The 12022-nt window shown below is 38.3% G+C and overlaps 1 pseudogene across 1 annotated transcript; it reads right to left on the bottom strand.

Moving 5' to 3' along the window:
- Window positions 1-8791: 8791 nt before the first annotated feature.
- On the bottom strand, window positions 8792-9907 carry LOC308536013 (actin, cytoplasmic 1-like; annotated as a pseudogene). The gene has a single exon. The product of its transcript is annotated as an actin, cytoplasmic 1-like (transcript).
- Window positions 9908-12022: the final 2115 nt, after the last annotated feature.

Below are 12022 nucleotides of genomic sequence, written 5' to 3'. Positions count from 1 at the left end.
AAATAAGGGCTAATACAACATCCAGCCATATTCCTCAAAAAAATTAAAATTCTACATTGGCAAATTCTTTGTGTATAGGTTTTGAAATTTTAGTGGAAACCAAGTACCAAACCCTTATGCATGTCTTTTCAAGGGTTGATATCAAAATTTTTTAAAACATATTTTTATTGATTTCAGAGAGGAAGGGCCAGGGAGAGAGAGATAGAAACTTCAATGATGAGAGAGAATCATCTATTGGCTGCCTCCTGCACAACCCCCATTGGGGATCAAGCCCGCAACCTGAGCACATGCCCCCGACCGGAATCGAACCCAAGACTCAGTCTGCAGGCTGACTCTCTATCCACAAATTCGCTAGGGCTCAAATTTTTTAATAGAATAACTTTATATCTTTGGCTAGCATGGAAGGAGTGATATCTGAACTCATATTTCTAAGGTTTTCTAAACAAATCTATATAATCTATTAACCAATGTTGTTATTAGTGAAAGTGCAGGTCTTGAGGTGGCAAGAGGAAAAGAATTTCCTGAGGCCCCCATGGGAGGATAGGGTTTCATGGAAATCTTTATTGATGATGTAAAATTAAGGAGGCTTCCCTCCAAGGTCCCATCTCTGTCTCGCCATGGAAGAAGTCCAACTGCGTCTTCAACAGAGCCAGAACTAAGGTCACTGCCCAGAATATCTATTCCATATTAAAGTCCAATCCAGCATCTGGTTAGCTTAGCTTGTGTTCCCAGCTGCAGTCCATTGCATGTGTGATCCAAATGGCCATGGGTCATGTGATTGCTTAAGGCCACATGGCTATGGATGGAGAACAGGTGAGCACCAGGGTAAATTCAGGTTATGGAGCAAGAGAAAATGGGAGCGAATAAAAGCAAGAGAGAGGGAACTCTTTGTCTGGAGATTTTAACTTTCCAAAATTTCATGTGCTTCTGTTGGGGTCCACCCCTTAGCCAATCTATTGTTCCCCAGGCTAGACTGACAGGCAAGTACCTTCCTATGTCACCCCATCTTCTCTGCACATGTTACCATCTTCCCCTTTGTTTGATCCCTTTCCTAAATGATCTTCAGGGAATGGACCTGTGCTTCCTTGGGGAGCATGAAACTGTAGTTTCCTGGTGAAGCTGCCCAGATGACCATGCTTAGAATGTCTGGCCTTCCCTTTGCTCTCTTTTTGCTCTCTTCCTATTATTAATATTAATTAATTAGCTAATTATGACAATTACATTGTCATCCCATTAAATTTAATTAAAAAATACTTAAAGACATCTGACCACCCTAACTAAGATGGGTAGCTCAATTTAACTTGGAATTCTCAGAGAGTTTTCCCATCCATAGTGATTATTGTACAATATCTTCCACCATATCAATGTCTTCCAGTCACAGAGTGAGTAAAATATTGAATGAGAGACAAGATTGAAATTTTCTGTCAACTTTAAAAGCTTTAGAAGTGGAGAAAGAAGAAGGAGAATGAGGAAACCATGGTGTCTTCAGACTGTGTGTGTGTGTGTGTGTGTGTGTGTGTGTGTGTGTGTATGTGTGTGGTGAGAACACTCAGGATGTATCCTCTTAGCAAATTTCAAGTATACAATACAGTATTATTAACTATGGTTGCATTGCTGTATATTAGATCTTCTGAACTTATTCATCTTGCATAACTGAAACTGTTATAAGATTGAAGTCTGGGATGCTGTCAATGTACATTCTAATATTCTATGGTATTATGATATTTTCATGTGCTCTTTTAAAGTCAATCTTCAATTAACAATCTACATATTGAAACACTGTTACACATCACAGATTTTAGGAAAATGGCCTCACTTGAAGTCTATAGTTTTCATCTGTGATGGAAATGAAGGGTGATTTGTGACAGTGAAGTTCTGGGCCTACCTTACCTGCAGGTCAGTATAGTAAGAGGCAGAATATAATCACCCTTTCCAAATAAATACTTAAATACTCAATAGACATGTATTAGCTATGTGTCCTTTGCTGCTCAGCTCTATATGCCAGGCTCAGTGAAAAACTCAAATATGGAGAAAACACAGCATATGCTTTCATAAATGGAAGGAGCTTATGTACTAGCTGAGAAGAAAATATGTATATTTATGAAAATTTGGACCACAACACAGGGTATGTATCTGAGGTAATATAATACAGATGATCTTATGGAAATTTATGTAGCTTGGTATTTTCATCTATGAACCATCACTTCCCCTCTATTGTTCATCCTTTCATTGAGATAGTGATAATAACCTACTACCTTCTTTAAGGGGACATTATAAAGATCAATGAACTAACCTTTGTAAAGGGGTTTGAACTCAGAAGATCATATTAGAAAAATACAGTGGAAAGGAACTTATAATGGTTTGGCTACAGTGGTTTGGTTATAATGGAAGACTAATAAATCACCCCTTTGTTTACTTTCATCTTATTCTGTGGTTAACAATTAAGCTTTTTAAAATACCTGGTTTTTAAGCTGACCAAAATAACAGTATATTGCCTTGAAACATCTTAATGCACAAGCTTTTAAAACAAACACAGTGCCTATTGTTAGGCATGTCTTTGTTCTAAAAGGGTCCTTTTAAAATAGCTGTAGCACTGGGCTGTAATAATAGAAGAAAACACTGAATACATCTGTCAGTAATTGCAAGTGAGGGGGGCAAAATACATGACCCCAAAATGTGCCACTTCGGTTTGGCTTATTTTGAGCTGAAGGCAATTAAGGTCTAACAGACTCAGAACGAGTTTTTGTGTTTTTTGTTTATTTTTTGACCACTCTTTGTTTTTTGTTGTTGTTTTTTTCTGCCTCTGCTTTAATTGTACCAGGAAGAGAGCTATTATCAGAGATAACTTTTCACATCAGACTTATCTGTATGGTCTGGCAAAGATTTGTTTACCAAACATTTGCTTTTCCAATCTTCTTTTGAATTGTTTTCGTCCCTTTTTGAAGCTCCAAAACCCCTTCTCCTTGGCTCAGGATGGCACATAAGCCTCAATTGCCTGACTGTCTGCCAGCCTCGTATCTTTGGGGTTCCCATACATTTTTTTCCTGTTAATCTGTCATATGTAAATTTAATTATTAATCCAGCCAAAGAATCTAGAAAGGAAGAGGGAAAGTTTTCATACACACACACACACGCACACACACACACACACACACACACGCACACACCATTATTTTATAGATAGAGGCAAGGAAGAAAATGAATTTAAATTTTTTGCATTTTCTAAAATAACTTTTCCATCAGGATTCAATAGAAGAGTATTTACCTCTACCTCTTTTAAATTAATTATAACCACATTTTTCCTTCACAGAGTGATATTCAAGGACCTAATTCTAATATCTCCAAAAGTTCTTTTGATTATTGAGGGAAAATGATTCACTTGGACAGGTATGAGGTTCTGAACTAGATTTGTGTGTGTGTAGCAATATATGTTGTGTGTTCCACTGACATACTAACTTCAGGACTCTAAATGATGTCTTTGAAGTATATAGTTTTAAACCAAAGGGCTTCAATTTCTGTATGTTGGGACTGGGAAACCTTTCTTCCTCCAATCCTTCCTTCCTACCTTTTCTTTTGCAACTCAGGTAACGAATATTAATTCAATCACATTCCTTAGTTCATAGCACCTTATCAATCACCAACCTGTGTAAAACCCCTCTCCTGTTTGTACATTCAATTCATTAGTTCACTTACTCATTCTTTTTAATATTTATTTTCCACTTCCCTTCCTCCTTATTTGTAAATAACCTTTATAATATGTTTAATATGTATATTTTCTTTAAAGGGGTGCTTTGAAATGTGTGTTGTTATTTTGTTTGTATGTGTTTTTAATTTATATAAATAACTTTAATTTTTAATTTAAATTTTTGTTGTTGGCATCATTGCAGATGTCCTCCATTTCCCCCCTGTGCTCACTTCCACCTAGTCCCTGTCCACCCTTGGCCCTCCCCACACTGTTGTCTGTGTCCGTGGGCTAAGCATATGTGTTCTTTGGCTAATCCCTTCACCTTCCTTTATCCAGTTCCCCCCATCCACCTCACCTCTAACATTTGTCAGTCTATTCCATGTATCCATGTCTCTTATTCTATAACATTTTCCCTGTGTCAAGCACTATTCTAAGCATCTTTACATGTGCTGACTCATTTAATCACACAATAACATTATGCTGTAGATACTATTATTATCCCCCATAAACAGAAGAAGAAACTAAGGAACAGAGAGTTTAAGTAATTTGGCCAAGGTCATATACACAGAAAGTAGAAGATCTGGAATAAAAGCTTATACTTCTAGCTATTTGTATTGAATCTATACTCTTAACAACTGTGTCAAACTGCCTTATATTATATAATATTATCCTATTTCTTTTTATAAACTTTTTAGGATTCATGCATGTTGCTATGTATACTTTTAATCCATTGTGTCTAACTGCAATGGTCAGATGGACACATTTGTAGGTTTAGGCAATTTTTTGTCTTTTAAAATTTATTTTCTTTCTTAATATTTAATTTTCATTATTCCCATCTCCCCATTCTCTTCCCTTTGGCAACCATTGACTTGTTCTCTATATCTAGAGATCTGTTTCTGTCTTGCTTATCAGTTTTTATCTTACCTCTCATCTATGATTCCAAGTTGATCTTAAGTACAAACATGTGGGCTAGGAGAGAGATGGCAGTCAATATGGTTGTAGCAAAAGGGCCCTGGGAAATATTCTAAAGGAGTGTCAGTTCTTCATTCAGTGATGTTCCTTAATTTTATCTAAATATGTCTAAAAACAAAGTAATGTTGAATCTACTCCAAAATAAGAAAATTCAGGTAATTTTTAAAAAAAAATTTTCTAAAAAAATACCTCTATTAGTTTCTTAGGGCTTCCATAACAAAGCACTACAAACTAGGCACCTTAAACAACAGAAATTTATTTTCTCACAACTTTGGAGGCTAGAATTCCAAGATCAAAGTTAGTACCATCTGAGGGATACAAGGGAGGGGCTTGTTTCAAGCCTGGCTCTTTGGCTTGTAGTTAGCTGTCTTCTCCCTGTATCTTCACAAGGTCTTTTCTCTGTCCATGTCTGTTTCTAAAATTCCTCTTCTTATAAGCACTCCAGTCATATTGGATTATGGCCCTTCCCAATGACTTCACCTTAATTTAATTACCTCTTTTTATTTATTTGTTTTTAATTTATTTATTTAAGAGACAAAGAAACAGGGAGAAAGAGAGGGAGAGGGAGAGAGAGAGAGAGAGAGAGAGAGAGAGAGAGAGAGACATTAATTTGGTATTCCACCCACCCATGCATTCATTGGTTGATTCCTGCATGTGCCTTGACTGGGGAACAAGGTTCAAACCCACAACCTTGGCATATGGTAATGACACCCCTAACCAACTGAGCAACTTGGCCAGGGCTTAATTACTTCTTTAAAGATTCTGTCCTCCATATATAGTAACATTGTTACATGCTGGGGATTAGGACTTCAGCATAAGAATTTTTAGGGACACACATCCAGGGGACACAACATGTAGGGGACATAGTTAGACCACGGACTGATTGTGTATTAAGGCTAATGTTGCTCTTACAAAAGCATTATAAGAAGATTCTTTCAACAGCTATATACTAGACATCTGTTACGTGCTAAGAATTAGGATAAGAAACCATAGAGTGAGGGTTTGGTGAAAAAGTAATTTTCAGATGACTAGTATGGTTAAATAGTACCATTATTATTTAGGAAGTTTTAAAATCGCACTGTATAGCATTTTCAGAGCAGAATGCATTTTCATTTTGTTGGACAGTTTTATTGCAAATATATTAAAAACAAGGAAAATTTTCTCTATGATGCTATATTCCTGGAACTCATGTTTTCTCTCTCCTGAATATTTTTAAACTTAAATTCCTCATATACTCTATTCACCACAATAGTCCTGAGCCACAGTCAGACATCTTACCTTTTTCAGTCACTTATTCTTGTACTCTTCTTTTACCAGTTGCCTTGAAGGCAATTGATTAATTCATAAACACCTAGATTATACTTAAGCTCTGTACCAACAGAAGCAAATTGTGTCTAACCTCTGTAAGGTGCAAACATGCACCTTAGATCCAAAAGAGCAAAAAGTGGAAGTTAAATTCATTGCTTTGTTTAATATTACAAGGCAATGAATTTTCACAGCATTTAAATTAAAATATGTTTCATGAGGTTAACCAGATCCATAATGAAGAAAGAAGAAGGGGTTTGTGTAAGCTGAAGGATGATTTAGAAATAAAGTAGACAAAGCAGAGTACCTAATAATTGTATATCACATAAAGAACAGCCAATCTGTTATTGGCTTAGCCTATCAGCTGAGCGGCATGTAGTTCCAAAGTTATACCAGCAAATACCTAGATTTAGAGGCAAATTCTTCCATATCCCACAGAATAGAGTCCCCATGTGTTTTATCTCACACAAATAGAATGATGTCGAAACGTTTATGAAGTCCAGATTTTTTAACTGACAAAAAATAATAAAGAAGAAGCTCATAATAACAATGCCAAATTAAATCCTTGAGATTAAACCTATAAGACAGGTTATTCTCAACAGAGCTATGTATTATCTTTTGGCTTATATTTCCTGCCAAATTATAAAGAATCCATTGTGCATGTACTGCTTCTAATTTCTCTCTCAGAAAGGAATTGCTATTTGAGCTCCTTTTGCTGACACTTAGTGTAACTACATACCATTTGATGAAAGAGTAATATGTTTAATAAAAGAGTAAAAATTTTTCCAGTTAAGCCATATTTATATTATGACAAGATTTCAAATAAAGGAAGTATATTATCTGTTTTTAAAAGAAAAATTCCTTAAATGAAGCTATTAATGTGTTGTATATCTCAGAACTAGCTTGTTTTTAAACTTAACTCTTTACCAGTACATACTGCCTTTCACGCCACAAATACGCTGATTCTCTGATAGATAATATATATATATATATATATATATATATACTTTGATTTCAAAGAATGTTATACATTAAAAATATTTCAGTTATATGAAAGGGTATTTCAAACTCTAATAAGAAAAACTGTGTTAGGCTGAAACCAGTTTGGCTCAGTGGATAGAGCGTTGGCCTGCGGACTGAAAGGTCCCAGGTTCAATTCCGGTCAAGGGCATGTACCTGGGTTGCAGGCATTTCCCCAGTGGGGGATGTGCAGGAGGCAGCTGATCGATGTTTCTCTCTCATTGATGTTTCTGGCTCTCTATCTCTCTCCCTTCCTCTCTGTAAAAAATCAATAAAATATATTAAAAAAAATATTTGAAAAAAAAGAAAAACTGTGTTAGGCCAGAGCAGGGGAATGTTGTAATTAAAGGAGCATTTGAATTAAAATTAAGTTTTTAGTCAGACTTGTACTTTTATTGCAGTCCTTATCAGTAATACTTTATGGATATAAGACAACAATGATTTACCTTAGGGATATTAAGCACATTAACAAAATCATTTTAAATATCTGCATGTAGTGAAAAATGTTAAACTACATGAAAAATATACAAGCAAGGAAGAAGTGTGTAAATATTCAGCCTTTAACATTTATTTTAATATCTTGCATATTCACTCTCTAGAGTTGGTAACTCCCATTAGAATGGATTAACTGTTATGATTGTTTAAATTGATTTTCTGTTTATCAGCTCTTATTCAGCAAATGGCAAGTTTGCTGACATAGCAGTGTACCCTAGATTTATCTCCCAGATTCTATCAGTCCTTTAATTCAGTGCAGGTCTATCACTATGAAGACCTTAATGCAGCATTGTAAAACTTCTAGAAATTAAATTAGGGAATTTCTGTTGTTTGGGGCCTCTGATGGAAACAATCAGATAAGAATGAAATGCAAATTGCCTTGCTTAGTCTTTGAAGACATTTTTACATGGCTTTTACTGGTGCATACAATGTATTAGGAGTTAGAGTACTAGGCACTCTTACATAGAACTTTCATACTTCTGAAGGGTATTTTTTTTTTCCTTTAAGGTGTGCACTTTATTGAACTGGTCTCAAGTCAGTGTACAGGTAAGCCCTGCTTGGCTGCCTCCACACGTCAACCTACTCCCAGGGGGACCAAAAGCCCTCATACATCTCAAGTTGGGGACAAAAAGGGGGGCCACGATGTCTGGCCATTCAAAATAAAACAAAAAGAACAAGTATTAAGGCGAAGATTTAAAAATGTGGATTACATAATTTACACAAAAGCAATGCTATCATCCTCCCCATGTGGACTCGGGGGAGGATTGGCCCTTCTTAGGGAGAAGTGGGAGGCTTTGGGGCAGGCAAGGGACTTCCTGTAACAATGCATCTCTCGTATTTGGAATGACTATTAAAAAAAGATACAATCAAAGTCCTCGGCCTTATTGTAGAACTTTGGGGATGCTCGCTCCAACAGACTGCTGTCACCTTCACCTTTGCAGTTTTTAAATCCTGAGTCAAGCACCAAAACAAACAAACAAACAAAAAAACAAAACAAAAAACAAAACCATGCCAATCTCATCTCGTATTCTGCACAAGTTAGGTTTTGTCAAGAAAGGGTGTAACCAACTAAGTAACTGTCCAGCTAACAGCGGTTCTCAACCTGTGGGTCGCGACCCCTTTGGGGGTCGAACTACCCTTTCACAGGGGTCGCCTAAGACCATCGGAAAACACATATATAATTACTTATTGTTTTGTGATTAATCACTATGCTTTAATTATGTTCAATTTGTAACAATGAAATTGGGGGTCACCACAACATGAGGAACTGTATTAAAGGGTCCTGGCATTAGGAATGTTGAGAACCACTGGGCCCTAGAAGCATTTGCTGTGGGTGATGGCGGGGCCGGACTCGTCCTACTCCTGCTTGCTGATCCACATCTGCTGGAAGGTGGACAGTGAGGCCAGGATGGAGCCGCCAATCCACACAGAGTACTTGCGCTCAGGGGGTGCAATGATCTTGATCTTCATCTTGCTGGGAGCCAGAGCGGTGATCTCCTGCATCCTGTCAGGGATGCCTGGGTACATGGTGGTGGACAGCACCGTGTTGGCTTACAGGTCCTTACAGATGTTGACGTCACACTTCATGATGGAGGTAAAGGTAGTTTCATGGATGCCACAGGATTCCATGCCCATAAGGGAGGGCTGGAAGAGGGCCTTGGGGCAGTGGAATCGCTCATTTCTGATGGTAATCACCTGCCCATCAGGCAGCTCGGAGCTCTTCTCCAGGGAGGAACTGGATGCTGCGGTGGCCATCGCCTGCTCGAAGTCCAGGGCGACGTAACACCGCTTCTCCTTTATGTCGCCCATGATTTCCCGCTCTGCTGTGGTGGTGAAGCTGTAGCCATGCTCCGTGAGGACCTTCATGAGGTAGTCTGTCAGGTCCCGGCCAGCCAGGTCCAAACGCAGGATGGCGTGGAGTAGGGCATAGCCCTCATAGATGGGCACCGTGTGGGTGACCCCGTCCCCGGAGTCCATCAGATGCCCGTGGTGCAGCCAGAGGCTACAGGGACAGCACGGCCTGGATGGTCACGTACATGGCGGGGTGTTGAAGGTCTGGAACATGATCTGGGTCATCTTCTCACGGTTGGCCTTAGGGTTCAGAGGGGCCTCGGTGAGCAGGACAGGGTGCTCCTCAGGACAGGGGACCACACGCAGCTCGTAGAAAGTGTGATGCCAGATCTCCATTTGTCCCAGTTGGTGACGATGCCGTGCTCGATGGGGTACTTCAGGGTCAGGATGCCTCTCTTGCTCTGGGCCTAATCACCCACGTAGGAGTCCTTCTGGCCCATGCCCACCATCACGTCCTGGTGCCGGGGGGTGCCTCACGATGGAGGGGAAGACTACCCTGGGGGCATCATCCCCCGCGAAGCTTGCTTTGCACATACCGGAGCCCTTGCCCACCACCAGCGCAGCAATATCGTCATCCATGACTAGCAGGAGGCTGTGTGGGTCGGCCAATGTGGAAGAGTGGCGAAGTCAAGTGGCCTGCGCTGGCAGTGGACGCGGCCTCAGCAGTTGAAGGGTATTTTTTTTCAAAGGTTTACTTCTGCATATAATTCATTATCCTATGCTTCTTAATTCAAAGCAATCAATCTCTTGTCATCTCTTTTAGAAGCCTGTTTTCAATTATAAAGCTTACCCTTTCTTTCTATCCTATAGATTATTTTCACTGCTATTCCACCATAGCCATCTTCTCAACCTTATAGTTTGATCATGTGAAAAATTGATTTCTTACTTATATTCAAATTTTGATTCTCCCTACTCTGTCCTCTATGTATTATAACGTATCATTGAAAATTGACAGTAATAACATGATAGAGTGGGTAAGTGTAATAAGATTTTAAAATAGCTTTACTTTTTATCCCCAGTGAAAGAGGTGCTACCCTTTCTACACCTACCCATTCTTAATGTGCTCTTTTCCAACTCTCTCAAGCCTACTCTTACTTTCAATCTCTTCCTTTGTACTGATTTGCTCCTCTCCTTGGCATATAGAAATACACAAGATTGTCCATTTTTAAAAAATCTTCCCTAAGCTAGTAATTCCATATAGCTATTATACTATTTTCCTCTTTCCTTTCATCACCAAACTTTTTAAAAGACTAGTTCTGGATGACTTCCACTACCTTTCACTTTCCACCAAACACAATAATTTTTTGTCCCTACTACTTTACTGAAACTGTTAAACTCATCATTGATTGCCTTTTTGGTTTTAAACCAATGGCCCATTGATTGCTAAATCCAGTTGCCCCTTAAGTAACTTTCATATTTTATCTATCTTCAGCAGTTGATATGAAACCCCGTCAGTCCAGAAATTCTTTCTCTATATATTTTTTCCAGGTTATCACTTTCAATCTCATCTCTCAGTCTTCTTTGCCGATTAATTTTCTTTTAAATATTAATGTTAGCACATACCTTCAGAAAAAAATCACTTCTACTGTCGTGGTAAACAACCTGCTTCCCTATTTACAATGGTCTGGCCCTCTAGCAACTTCAGTGTGAAATTATAGCTAATTTGCCTACAAACGTCAGGTGGTCATAATAATCTGGCCACTCAGTGTATATATACTAGTGTATATATCTATACCTATATCTATATCTATATCTATCTATCTATCTATATAGATATAGATGGCCTATATCTATATCTATATGTATACCTAGATGATATAGATATATACATTAGAATATATCTATATAGACATATATGTCTATATGACACATATCTATATATGTCTATATAGATATAGATGATATGATATAGACATAGATGATATAGATATATAGAGAGAGACTTATTATAGGAATTGGTTCACATGTTAATGGAGTCCAAGAAATCCCATAATCTGCCATCTGCAACCTGGAAAATCAAGAGAGCTGTATTATAATTTAGTTTGAGTCTGAAGGCCTGAGACCCAGGAGGTTTTATGGCCCAGGAAAAGGAAAGATGGGTAGCTCAGGTCAAGAAGGGAAAAGAGAGGGAGAGACAGATCTTGCCCTTCCCTTACCTTTTTAATTCCATCCAGGCCCTGAACTAATTGGATGATGCTGGCCCACAGTGATGTGGGCAGATCTCTTTACTCAATCTACTGAATAAAATGCTAATTTCTTCCAGAAACACCCTTAAAGCCTCACTCAGAAACATTTTACCAGCTATCTTGGGCATCTCTTTGCTCAGGTCGATTGACACATAAAATTAACCATCACACCCAGGGAATTGGTTCACTAATTGCATAGGGAAAGTGCAAAATGATAAGAAAAAAAGGTAAAATATAGAATCCCTTGGTTATTGTTATCTGTAAAAGCTAAAATGAAATTAGAAGAGAATGCTGAGTTGGACATTGATGCTGGATCAAGCTCAGTTTTCAATCAGCCTGACAGCCTGGGCTTCTACCTGTAGCCTCAAAGTCATCAACAAAGGGAAATATTATGCCAGGACAACAGATAATGCCTCAAAGACTCTGGACACCAAAAAAGTAAACCATGGGGAGTGCAGGGGGCAGAAAGAGGGTACATAAAAACAAAACAAAAAAACAACTACTGACA

Source organism: Myotis nattereri (genome assembly GCF_964212035.1).
Source record: "Myotis nattereri genome assembly, chromosome: X".
Taxonomy (NCBI): domain Eukaryota; kingdom Metazoa; phylum Chordata; class Mammalia; order Chiroptera; family Vespertilionidae; genus Myotis; species Myotis nattereri.
Note: the sequence above shows the minus strand (reverse complement) of the source record. Positions and strands in the feature narration are given on the sequence as shown.